The following is a 13,866-nucleotide window of genomic DNA, read 5'->3' as shown; positions in this document are numbered from 1 at the left end:
GAACTCTGGAAAATTAAACGAGACCTCGACAATTGAACCCTCTTTGCCTGGTCTCCTTTCTCTCTCTCCCCTTTGACCCTCTGGTATCACTCCTTTGGAACCCTGAATAACTGGGCCTGCTGGACGGGTCATACTTTGAGGACCGGCACAGACAGAGACCACTTGCCTTTGACTAACTGTCAGATCTGGACATCCATCACTACATTGGGCGCTCCTGTTTGAGGGCTTTCAGAGCTTGTCTGGATTATCAGTTTCCCTCATCAGGTTTTTGGACTAGAATTTCTTTGCCAGCTTTCTTGGGGCTCCAGCTGCTAGGTGGTATATTATGGGATTTTTCAGTCTCTATGATTGAACAAATCAATCCATGTATGCATGTCTTCATATCTTACTGTCTTTTACTTATGAAGAATGCTAAGCAACACATTTGTTGATGCTATACTTAATGGGCCAGATACCATGTTGCCTACAGTATACATCTTGCAGTTACGTAGGGACAAATAAGAATGGCAAAACCAACGTTGACCATTTCAAGTAAAAATTTAGAAACAGCCCAAATCCTTAAGTTCTTGGGTTCACCGGGCAATCATCTACCTGGGAATTTCTTAGGATAATTCCCATTGTTAGATCTACTTTCCCTTGGATGTTTTCCAGCCCAAAAGTAACCTGATTATATACTAGGTCCTTAAAATACATACATTCAATAGAAACAATCTGGAAAGTTATTTTGACATACCCCCACCCTGCTACCCATGTGCTTCTGTGTGCCTGTGTTTGCTCTCTCTGAATCGGTGATGAACAATGCATGTTCTGATACTATCCACACAGGCTCCACCCTCCTCCACCTACTCAAGGATGGTACCCTATTTCTTATTGCTGTTTTTCCTGTCTCCCGGGTTGTCCCCTCTATCATACAAATAAATGCAGAGTAATGATTCTCATTCAAAATCCAAAGAAAACAGATGACCCACCCCTCGACCCCTTTCCCCCAGCCCTGTCATTAACCCCTTCGCTTGCTACCCAACATTCTTTTCTGTCCTTCAGGTTACCTACTCTCCTCTGAGTTCTCTCTTGACGCAATTGCATTCACAGCTTTTGTCTTTGCTACACCTCACATTGTACTAGAGACACCAGTGACCTCCACGTTACCAACCCAGTGACCAGTGTTCATTCCACGTGATCCCCAGGACCTTTGGGACACAGCCTCTTCAGTGTTCATTCCACGTGACCCCCCAGGACCTTTGGGACACAGCCTCTGCTCCCATATGCTGTCACTGTATGCACTGCAGTTTCTCTGGAGCCTCACTCTCAGTTCTTCCTACCTGATGATGTTTCTCCTCAGTGTCTTCTGTGGGGACTTGTCAATCTCCTGCCCTCCAAGTGTCAAGGTGGCTCAGAGCTCAGTGTTAAGCACACACGACATTCCGCAGGTGATTTAACTGAACTCCATATATTTGAACCCAAAAAGTCTCCACAAGAAGCACTCCCTAATATACACACATCTAATATGCATCTAAACTTGATTATGTAATAGGGATCTCACATTTAACCTTCTCTGAAATCATAGGTGTTATTTGTCTCTCACTGAACTTTCTCTTGCCTTGTTATTCTTAGTGAGTGATGTGTGTCATCCCACACACCTCAGTGTCGCCCTGATGCATTCCGACAGCCAGCATCTCATGGCTTCACTTCTGCTACTTTCCAGACCTCTGTTGACTCTCATCCACTGAACCAAAACAGACTCTACATCAGCTGAGTGAATTTGGCTTTCAGGATATTATTGTTCACAAAGGAATCCTTTCTCGGGATTATTTACTGCCACATAAGTCATGGCATCAACTAGATGTACCATCTTTTCCCTGAACATTCATAATGAGCATTATTGATGACTTCTTTCCTAACACCTCCATCAATTGTGGCAATAACAGTGAGGCCCGCTCCTCATTTGTTCTGAGAGCTTGTTTCTCATTCTTCCAGGGCAGGTGTGCGGCTTCCCATCTTAATAGCCAAGCACACAATGATGCTCGTAGCGCAGCGCGGCTGAAGACTCCATTTAACCTTGATGCCTCCCAGGAACAGCAGGCGGCCCTAACCTGACCCCTGCTTGGCCCCTCACCGAGCAGAATGCTGTGGGCGCATTAAATATTCAGGAGCCTATTCCCAGTTTAAAACAAACGGAGTTGATCTTTTCTGATTGTCAACGGCTTCACATAGCAACTGAGGAATGAGTCTCCTGCCTCATTAAACATTTAGGTTACTTCTTGGCTCTTGCAGGTGCCTGTCATCACGATGGCAGACAGAGGAGAGGCTTGCAGACTTCCCCGTCAGTGCAGGGGAATGATCCTGTTCTTACAGACGAGCTTTGGCAAGGCGGCAAGAGCTTCAGGAAAAAGAACGGCTCTAATCACATAGAATTGGCATATGTTTTCCAGAAAGACATGTTGGAGCATATTAAAATGTCCCATGATTCACAATGGTGTTGTGGCCATTTATTTCAGTTCTGGATTATATTTCCTCTTTATAGTTGATGAAACATGAACAATTTCTAAGGGCTTAGTTGAGACCACTTGTAAAATGAACGAGTCCCAGTAATGATTCAAAAGGCGCCAAAACCATGTGCTCTTGCTCTGTCTTGTACCATGGCCTTAGTAGCTATTTGGCTACTAAGCTAATTTGACCCACCTAAATTTACAATATCATTACTTAAAATTTTTAGTTAGTCAAAATTATTGTCTCAATGACGTATAGGATGTTGATCGTCCACTTCAGTTTTTCTGTTGTTATTGTTGTTTGTGGCTTTTTGTATTTGTTTTATGGGGTGTTTGTTGCTTTTGTTTGTTTTCATTGACGTCTTCCCCCATCCCAGCATAGCTGTAGCCATTTCCATTTTGCTCCATGCCTGCCAGCTACTTCATATTGTTGTTGTAACATGCCTCTTAGTCATGGACACAGAAAAATAACTTGACTCAGAGCAAGGTCTTGCTGACCACATATCTTATTGCATTCTGTATGCTCTTAGGTTCATTAACGATTAAGAAATTCCACAAAATGTTATGTAGAACCCATCTAATTAAAGGTCAACAGGAGCTGTTATGTATAAAATGGCGTGAGTTTGAGCTGACCACCGGGCAGCAGTACCAGCACCTGTAGATGAGCTCATTGTGAATTTTGCAGTTTTAGCCTTTATAAGCTGATGGAGAAAGATGTTCAGGGTCACACCCCCAGGCCTGAATTCTGAGATACAGCCCTGACTGATTAGTCTTTGGGTGTGCATTCAATAAACCATCCCTGTCTGACTGAGATTGGTGTTTATGTGGCTTGTGGGGTAACTCCTGGACCTCAACAGTTTTTATGTAACAGTTTTACATTAGTTTATAACCTTGACTGCCTGGCTCTCAACATGTCACCCAGCCTGGCTTCATGGCACCTTCTAGTGCTGGGATTAAAGGCATGAACTACCATTCCCGCTTCAACTTCAACTTTTAAGCATACATTTAAATACTTTCAAGAAAGGGCTGACTGTACTAGAGACTCAACTGATAATAGTTAAACAGTAATAAAAACATCAGCCATTGGGTGTTTGTGAAGTGCTTTGAAATTGTGTGGACAAGTTGTTGGATTGGATTGTTGTTTGTTTTGAGGCAAAGTCTCAAGGCCCAGGCTCGCCTTGAATTCTTTAACCTCCTGAATGCTAGGGTTACAATGCAGTTATAAGCTCAAAATATTTTTCATAAATATGACTTTTTCACTATTAAAAATGTGAGTTTTAGGGAGGGCACAAGGATGGCTGTATGGCTAAAAGCAATTGCTTAAAAGTCATGTTCAACTCCCAGCATCCACCTGGTGGATCACCATCGTCTGGAATAGTCCCAAGGTATCCAACAACCACTTCTGGCCTTAGGAGGCACTGCACAAATATGGTATACGGGCATGTATTCAGGTAAAACATCCATACACATCTAAATCAACCAACCAATCAATCAATACACACACACACACACACACACACACACACACACAGACACACACTTTATGGCCATGAAGCTAACTCTGTCAATAAAATAATTAACATAAGCATGAAGTCCAGACTTTGATACCCAGAACCCACATAAAAAGAGGCATGCTGTCAAATACTTCTAATCTCAGAGTTGGAATTAGAGGCAGGCAGACCACTGAAGTTCACTGTCCACTCATTCTGATCATTTGGTGATCTCAGGCCTAGTTAAAGACTGCTGGCAATCAGGCACTTCCACAGCCAGCCCCGAAGGTCCTGGCAACAATGGGGCTATCAGGCACCTTCATGGTCAGCCCTGAGGGACCCGGTGACAGCAAGTCACTAGCAATATAGGGGCCACACATCCCATTGCCATGACACATCCCATTGTCACCTCTGTTGCACGTCCTCCTGTGCGTGTGCCACAGCCCCACTGCCTTCTCCCCCTCCTCCACCCAGAGGCAACCTCTGCGCCCCACTACCCACTCCTTTTAATAAACCTCCCACGTGAGACCTGTTACACGGTGTGATTTTGTTGGAATTCTCCACTTAGTTCTGTCAAAGACCTTGTTTCATAAAAGGTGAAATAGCCCCCAGGGTGATTGCTCCAAACCTGCCACCCTGAATTCATACCTTGGAACCCATGTGATGGGAGGAGAGAACAGGTTTTCCTAAGCTGTCCTCTGATCTCCACACATGTAGTGCCATGCATGCCCAGCTACCTACCCACACAGGAAATATAATTTAAAGTTTTAAAAAGACGTTGGGAAAAGACATCTGATTTATATCTATGCACATGCGAGTGTATGCACGCGGGCGCGGGCGCACATACACACACACACACGCACACGCACACGCACACGCACACACACACACACACACACACGCGCACACAATCAGCTTATTCAACTTAAGCATCTCCAGTAGCTTTTCCCAAGCCTCCACCTTTAGAGTGAAGGTTTCTCAGTTCAGCATAAATACTGTCTTTTCACTTTTCCCCAGAAAACCGTGAAAAAGACAAACAGGTTGGTGAAGCTTCCCCAAGGGCTGGGCAGTAGTCAATGTATCAATCACTTTCTCAGGTTATTATTGAGTGATAATCGCTTCACTGTTCTTGATCTGGCAGCCATGTTGATGCTGCGTATACCAGGTTGTCCAGACCTGCTTTTTGCAGTTTTAAGTTAATACCAAATAGATCAAATAAATATCCACTAATAATTTGAACCTTAATATCCTCTTCAGCTGTTCTCTGCCATTTTTTGACCATGGGATGCTTTGTCAAGGGTCAGCTGCATGCCATGGAAGTTGTGTAGATTTTTCATGAGCACCTACATTAGCTGCACTAACTAGGTTAGCCTTAGTCAGTCTGCTGACCTAGACCTAGGCCTGGACGCTTCCAGTCTCTATACAGTCTTGTCTAAGTCTAGAATGTTTTCAGCTTCTGAGAAATTATTGCTCAATCCATTCACCCTTTCTAGTTCTTTGTCTCGTTTTTAAGTAGGAACATTTTTTTAAAAAAAGATTTATTTATTGTTATATGTAAGCACACTGCAGCTGTCTTCAGACATACTAGAAGAGAGTGTCAGATCCCATTACAGATGGCTGTGAGCCACCATGTGGGTGCTGGGATTTGAATTCATGACCTCTGGAAGAACAGTCAGTGCTCTTAACTGCTGAGCCATCTCTCCAGGCCCCCTTTCTAGTTCTTTCTGAGATCTGGCTAGCTGTTCCATTTCAAAATTCCTCTTCAAGCTGACTGATTCAAACTGGCTTTTTTCTGCTTCTCATTGAAATGCCCTGCTTGGCCTCAAACGAACTCTAGCAATCTATTCCAATCTTTTAGCTCCTTCTCATATTCTGGTTTGTTCTGTCGTCACTTGTGTCTAGTTTGTTCTCTCCTTCCAACCTGTCTCTGCACAACTGTACTGTTAAAACTGCCTCCTCTCCTCTCTGCATTGCCCCTAAAATAGCTTCCCTTTCGTCTTGTGAGTGTTGGGCGTATCCTATTCTGTCAAAGCTTTCTCTGATTCATCACTTTGTCTGCTACTCAATTAGGCATCACTTTCAAACCTGGATGCTTTCTTCTACAAACACTTTGCCTTTATTGTTTGATATTAAAAGTGTGTACTAAAGGATGTCTGTATTCCAGTCAGAGGGATTAAAGGGGTGTGCTAAGTGCTGTGCCACACCACAACTAGAAATAACACAAACTCGGTCACAAATCAAATATCCTACAACACTCTCAGCTTCTAGTGACCCTCACCCTACTCTCAGGTTCTGAGAGACCAACTCTTTCACACTCCACAGATGCTGGAGATCATCTGGTACTTGTCTATCCCTGGCTAATTCACTTGACAAATGTTACCGCCAGTCTCTTCCATGTTTTTACATAGCACAGGATTTCTTTTCTGAATGACCAAATCACATTTCATTCTATACATGCACCTCATTTCCTTTGTTTGTCAGTGAACGGACACTGAAGTTGTTCAGATGTCTCCATGTCTTGCCTGTTTGGAGAGTTCTGTGGTGAGCAGGGTGTGCTGAGCACATAAGAATGTCTCCTTGACGTACTGATTTCATTTCTTTCACGAATATGCCCAGAAGCAAATTTCCTGCGGTATATGGCTGTCTAATTTTATTTCTATGAAGAGAACCTACATTGTTTTCCACAGTGGTTTTATTGGCTGCTATTCCAGCTATTGAAATTTCCCTACACACGTGTGAGCACTTTCTATTCTTACTCATTTTGTTATTTCTTACTGGGGTGAGGTATTTTCTCATTGTGGCCTCAGTTTACATTTCCTTGCTGATCACAGGCCTTGAGCACTTTTTCATGTCATGTTCCAGCTATTTTTGTTTTCTCTTGGAAGAAATGTCTCAACTCCTTTTAAAAACCTTCTTTGTGTATGCATTGTGTTTTAATGTGTCTGTTCATGGTGTGTATGAGTGTGTGTGTGTGCTGTGTGAGCGAGGGCACACTTGTGTTACAGTATATGTGCAGGGGTCAGAGAACACCCTTGAGTGTGGGTCCCTGACTTCTATTTTATTTGAGAAGTTCCTTTTTTCATTGTTCATTCTCCTGGTTGGCTTCTGTCCTTTCAATTCCTTGCTTAGTGTTTCTGGTTTGTTTCTTTTAGACTTTTTTTGTATTTTGAAATGCTAGTGTCAACATGATTGAAAGGAAGGAATGTTTCTTCTCCACCCCCACCCCAAGTCTATCCATAAAATCACTTCTATTTTTCTCTCCTAAGGATTTCCATGTGTCTCCACTAGACCTTACCTATTTAGGTCTGTAGATTGTAACTTGTTTATCATTTATTTAATGGCTTATAGCCATGCATAAACAAATACATATATGTTTATCTTTCTGGGTTTGGATCACCTCACTCAGAATGATTTTTTTTTCAGTTTTATTCATTTGCCTGAAACTTTTTTGTTTGTTTGTTTGTTTGTTTGTTTGTTTGTTTTTGAGACAAGGTTTCTCTGTATAGCCCTGGCTATCCTGGAACTCACTCTGTAGACCAGGCCATCCTCGAACTCAGAAATCTGCCTGCCTCTGCCTCACAAGCGCTGGGATTAAAGGCGTGCGCCACCACTGTCTAGCTGCCTGAAACTTTTATGGTGTCATTTATTTTTAACAGCTGAGTAATAACCCCATTGTGCAACTGTGTCACACATTTTCTTTATCCTTCTGTTGAAGGGCATCTATGTTGTTTCCAGTTTCTGTCTATGATGAATAAGATGTCAGTGAACATGGCTGAGCAAGTGTCTTTGTGGTAGGATGGAGTGTCCTTTGAGTACATATCCAAGAACGGCAGACTGATTCCCATCTTTCTGAGGAACCACCATACTGATTTCTCTCGTGTCTGCATACACTTGCACTTCCTCACCAATGGAGGAGTGTTTCCCTTGCTTCATATCCTCACCAGCCTAAGCTTTTAGCTATGCTATTGATCTTAGCCATTCGGAAAAATGTAAGATGGAATCTCAAAGTACTTTTGATTTGTATTTCCATGATGGTTAAGGATGTTTAACATTTCTTAAGTATTTTAGAAGAGATGGGGTTGGGAGAGAGAATGCAGGGAGAGACAGCTAGAATTGAGAGGTATTTGAAGGGTGGTGTGGAAAACTAGTGCAGTGAAAACCTCCTAAAATATATGAAGACAGTCCTAATGGTGTCTCCAAATAATGAGGGAGACAGAATTCCTACTGGCCTTCTCTTGTCACCAAACAAAGCAGTGTAAGGACTGGGTTATTGGGCAATTGATTTATTAGACAAAGGGATCCCATAAAATCACCAAACAACCCAATCTCTTGTCAAGATAATAGGTTGCTCTCCACAAAATGACAGAAAGACCCCCTTGCTGAAGACAACACCCACACTAACTCATTGGGCATGGAGTGGTTGATCTGGTGTCTACATAGAACGTTAACCACCATGTTTTAGTGTCTTTGGTACAGAAAGGGACTCTGCAGGTTACCAAAAGAGAATGGTAAATTCCAACCCAGTCACAAAACCTTTGACCTACAATTTGTCCTTCCTGAAAATATGCTAGGGCTAACAAAGTTTGAGGGAGTAACCAACCAGTGTCTGATTTGACTAAAGGTCTACTCCAATTTAGTGAGATGGAACTGTCCCGCCACTGCTTGGGTGGCTAAGAACCAGACCAGATGGCTCAGAGACCTAAGGTAAAAGTAAATACTACTGATCTTTTTTTTTTTAAAGTAACAATAATAAAATAACTCGTAATTCTATTCTTCTACACTCATGCATTGGTGTCGTGGATAGCCCTGGGCTTGTATTTTGATACTAATTCCATTCCTCAGAGGGGCTGTAGATGAGGAGTTGCCTTGTGAACCCTCTCCCCACCTGAAGTGGGAGGAACTGAGAGTTGAGGGGAGGAGCGATGGGAATAAACTGGGGTAGGGTGGAGCTACCGGGGAGAAACGAGGGAGAGAAGCTCGTGGCCTGGGGGAGAGAAGCTCGTGGCCTGGAGAAACCAGGAGTTATATGGGATAATATAGATGGAATAGAGTAGTGTAGTGGGAGGTCACCCAATCTAGGCTTTGAGCTTGTTTTGTTAACTGATTGAGTTGAGCTTTCTTTTACCGGGGAGCTGGGTTGGAAACAAAGTAGCAACACATTGGTGCCTTGCTCAGCAATCATCATAGCAGCAGATGGGAACAGGTGCAGAGACCCACAGCCAGACACCCACCACTCCCCCCACACACACACACACTGAGAGAGAGAGAGACAGAGACAGAGAGACAGAGAGAGACAGAGACACCTTGGAACACAGAGCTCTAAATGGGATGTCTCCATCAAATATCTCTCCTAAGAATTCAAGGAGGTGGGAAGAGTGTGGGAGCCATAGGGCTTGAAAGACACCAGGAAAACAAAGCCTTCTGAATGACGTGAGCAAAGCTTACGTGAACTCACAGAGATTAAGGCTGCAAGCATAAGGCCTATAGGGGCTGCATCATGTCCTCTGCATATGTTATTGTAGAGGAATTTTGATTGAGTAAAACGGTTGCTCTGGCAAGGGGTTACATCCAAAGACCTTCCAAATCTTTGTGATCTGGCTAGAACGCAAACAGGCCCTCAGTGCACACCTTTAATCTCTCTGGCTGGAAGACATCAGCAATGACAAACAACAAAAAACCCAATGGGAAAAAACCCACAAAAATGAAAATCAAAACAAGCAGAATTCCAATGAGACATAGATAGATAGATAGATAGATAGATAGATAGATAGATAGATAGATAGATACATTAAAAGCCCCAAATAGCAAAATAAGACAAAAAGTCCACAAAATACCATTGAGTTTGCTTTGTGTCAGCCAACTACTTGGTATGGGGCCTGCCCTGGTTGATATACCCAGCAAGACTTCATTGGGAAAACCTGATTTTTGTTTGCTAGCAGATATCAATCATAAATAGATTCTTGGTGAGGGGTGGGAACCTGTGTCTACACCCCCTTCTCAGTGCTGGGAGCCTCTCTGGCTTGTAAAGGACTCATGAATGCCCCCAAAGACTCTGAGTTCATATATGCATCAATTCTGTTGTATCTGGAAAACATTGCCTTCTGGGGGTCATCCATCTCCTTACATTCTTTCTGCCTCCTCTTCTGCATAGATCCCTGAGTCTTCATGTGAGGAGTCTAATGAAGACATTCCATTCAAGACAGTGTTCTCAAGGTTCTCACCCTCTACAAGTGGTCCAGTTGCTGGCCTGTGTGAATTCTCATCTCCTGCAAGAAGAAGCTTCTCTGATGTGGACTGAGTGAGACAGGCAGGACTATTTCCATGTTCTTAATCCATCTGAATGCTGCTCTTGGTAGAAGTTCTTCATCTTAGCTTCTCTTAACCTGTAGCTATTGCTGTTATATCAACACTAGATGGATACCCACATGCAGGCTTGCAGTGAATTCAAGCTTGGTGTGTTTCTCCTTTTTAGCACTAGCAGGCAATGTATTCTCTGGTTTGTTGTGGTGAGTTGTACAGTACGAATCAGGGATATGCCAAAAAAGGAATTCCATCCCTCAAGTCTTTCCCTGGGCTGGGGTAGACTTTCAGATATCTTCCCAGTCAATAGGGAACTGTGATTTCCTGCCTATCTCAGCTCTAGATACAATCAGTATGGATCAAACAACCATATATTTCTATGCCTACCTGGTTGTCCATCAATCCTATAAGACTATCACATCGAGTCCAGAGCCTGGTTGGATGAACACAGCACTAAGAAGAATCAATGTCTACACTACTATATGGTGACTATTGCTGAAGTGAATTCCACTGCAAGCAGCCACAGGCGATATTGGCCAGATTAAAAGTCTAATGGACTCAAGCCATATGGTTGTTGGTAATTGTGTTGTACATGGGACCCCTCTGTGAACTTGCTTGGACATGAATACTGTTAGGAAATGTCTGAGTTTAGTTTTGCTACTGTATCACGAAGCAAATTCCTGTGCTAAACCCTGTTCTACTTTCAGCAATTGGGCTCTAGCTGTATGCTATGTGATCTAATACAGCATTGCTCAAAGCAGTTCCTTTGTTACTTAGGCCGACTGGGTAGCACCCATATTTGACAGCTGCAAGAACATGTATAGTCTTCAAAGTGGGCACCCTAAGCCCAATCCAATGCTGTCAATGATGGAGATCAAAATTCAAGTTTATCCTACCTACAAGTGTCTGCCTGATACCAAGGCAAGACTGGAGATTCCATTTCTGAGCTTTGGGATGGGTATGGTGGTGTTTGGATTCTTCCTGGTACAGAATCTCAGCTCAGAACACTGAGTTCCAAAGCAAAGTCTTAAGCTGCCTTTCTTACCCTGCTTGTCATTGAATGGAGCCTTGCCTTCATTCTGCCATCTGAGTTTGGAGAAGTAAGCCATCTGCCCAAATAATACAAGCTCTACCAGGTGAGTCCATTGGATGTAGGTCTTTCTGTTTTGTTGTAGTCTCAGTATTGTGAGCCTGTGCTGGCATTGAAGTTTAAGATCTAGATTTAGTTTCTTCTTCCTGTCTCAAGAGGGAGGAACCTATTTCAATACTGCTTGATGAGGGAAAGAGTGACATTGACAACTCTTTCCTTCCTGTCTCCTTCAATATGTCTTTTGATCTCATACCAGAACCAGGGACTAGCACCTCTCCATGGGTGTCCTTAGTTCTTATTAATGTGCGGAATTACAAGATATTAAGTTACTTAAAAATGTTATCTCTTGTTGACGTACTGTCTTCCTACATTTCTCTTGCTGCTGTCCACATGACTTCCTCCTTAGGATCTGGTAGATCCAGCTTCTTAAACAGTGGCTGTCTTAGTTAGGGTTTTACTGCTGTGAACAGACACCATGACCAAGGCAACTCTTATAAGGACAACATTTAATTGGGGCTGGCTTACAGGTTCAGAGGTTCAGTCCATTATCATCAAGGCAGGAGCATGGCAGCATCCAGGCAGGCATGATGCAGGAGGAGCTGAGAGTTCTACATCTTCATCTGAAGGCTTCTAGGAGAAGACTGGCTTCCAGACAGCTAGGAGAAGGATCTTGAAACCCATACCCACAATGACATACTTCCTGCAACAAGGACACACCTACTCCAACAAGGTCATACCTCCTAATAGTGCCACTCCATAGGCCAAACATATCCAATCCACCACAGTGGCTCATGAGTTTATATAGTCAGCTATAACAAAAAATTATCAACAGTGAAAGAATTCTGAATGTACAATGACCAGAACTGAATAAAAACAGTCATGGACTTCTGGTAAGTGTTTGCTGTGTTATACTGTGACTTGGCTACAACCTTGATTCTGAGTATATGTGAGCACTTAGCTCAGCACATGCTGTCACACTGTATAACATCAAAGAATGTACCTGAGACTCCTCAGCTCAGATTTGGGATTTTTTTGTTATTTTTGTTTTGTTTATATATTTGTTTTTGTAGGAGAATTCTTATAATCTTTTTTTTAATTGGCTATTTTATTTACTTACATTTCAAATATTATCCCCATTCCTGTTTCTTCTTCTCAACCCTACTATCACATCTCCTCACCCTTGGCTTCTATGAGGGTGTTCCCCCACCCTCCTACCCACTCCCACCTAACCACACTAGCATTCCTCTACAATAGGGCATCGAGCCTTCACAGGACCAAGGGCCTCCTGTCCCACTGATGCCAGATAAGGCCATCCTCTGCTACATATGCAGCTAGAGCCATGGGTCCCTCCATGTGTGCTCTTTGGTTAGTGGTTTAGTCCTTGGGAGCTCTGGGAGGTCTGGTTGGTTGATATTGTTGTTCTTCCTATGGGGTTACAAATCCTTTCAGCTCATTCAGTTCTTGTCCTAACTTCTCCACTGGGGTCCAGTCTGATGATTGGCTGCAAGCATCCACACCTGTATTGGTCAGGCTCTGGCAGAGCATCTCAGGACACAGCTATATCAGGCTTCTGTCAGCAAGCATTTCTTGGCATGAGCAATAGTGTCTAGGTTTGGTGTCTGCATATAAGATGGATCCCCAGATGGGGCAGTCTCTGGATGGCCTTTCCTTTAGTCTCTGCTCAACACTTTGTTTCCATATTCCCTCCTGTGAATATTTTGTTCCCCACTCTAAGAAGGACTGAAGCATCCAGGCTTTGGTCTTCCTTTTTCTTGGGCTTCATATTGTCTGTGAATTGAATCTTGGGTATTATGAAATTTTGGGATAATATCCACTTAACAGTGAGTGTATACCATGTATGTTCTTCTGTGACTGCGTTACCTCACTCAGGATGATATTTTCAAGTTCCATCCGTTTGCCTGAGAATTTCATGAAGTCATTGTTTTTAATAGCTGAGTAGTATTCCATTGTGTAAATGTATCCATTCCTCTGTTGAGGGACATCTGGGTTCTTTCCAGCTTCTGGTTATTATAAATAAGTCTGCTATGGACATAATGGAGTATGTGTTCTTACTACATGTTGGAGCATCTCCAATCTATTTGGGGTTCTGTAGGCTTCTTGTATGTTTAAGGGCATCTCTTTCTTTAAGTTAGGGACATTTTCCTCTATAATTTTGTTGAAGATGTTTACTGGCCCTTTGAGTTGGGAATCTTCACTTTCTTCTATACCTATAATTCTTAGGTTTGGTCTTTTTATTGAGTCCCAGATTTCCTGGATGTTTTGGCTTAGGAGCTTTTTTTTTTTTTTTTTAAAGGTTTATTTATTTATTAATTATATGTAAGTACACTGTAGCTGTTTTCAGACACCAGAAGAGGGCATCAGATCTCTTTAGGGATGGTTGTGAGCCACCATGTGGGTGCTGGGATCCGAACTTATGACCTTTGGAAGAGCAGTCGGTGCTCTTACCTGCTGAGCCATCTCTCCAGCCCCGCTTAGGAGC

The sequence above is a fragment of the Apodemus sylvaticus genome, chromosome 19 (assembly GCF_947179515.1).
Source record: "Apodemus sylvaticus chromosome 19, mApoSyl1.1, whole genome shotgun sequence".
NCBI classification, from domain to species: domain Eukaryota; kingdom Metazoa; phylum Chordata; class Mammalia; order Rodentia; family Muridae; genus Apodemus; species Apodemus sylvaticus.
This window is presented reverse-complemented; position numbering follows the sequence as displayed.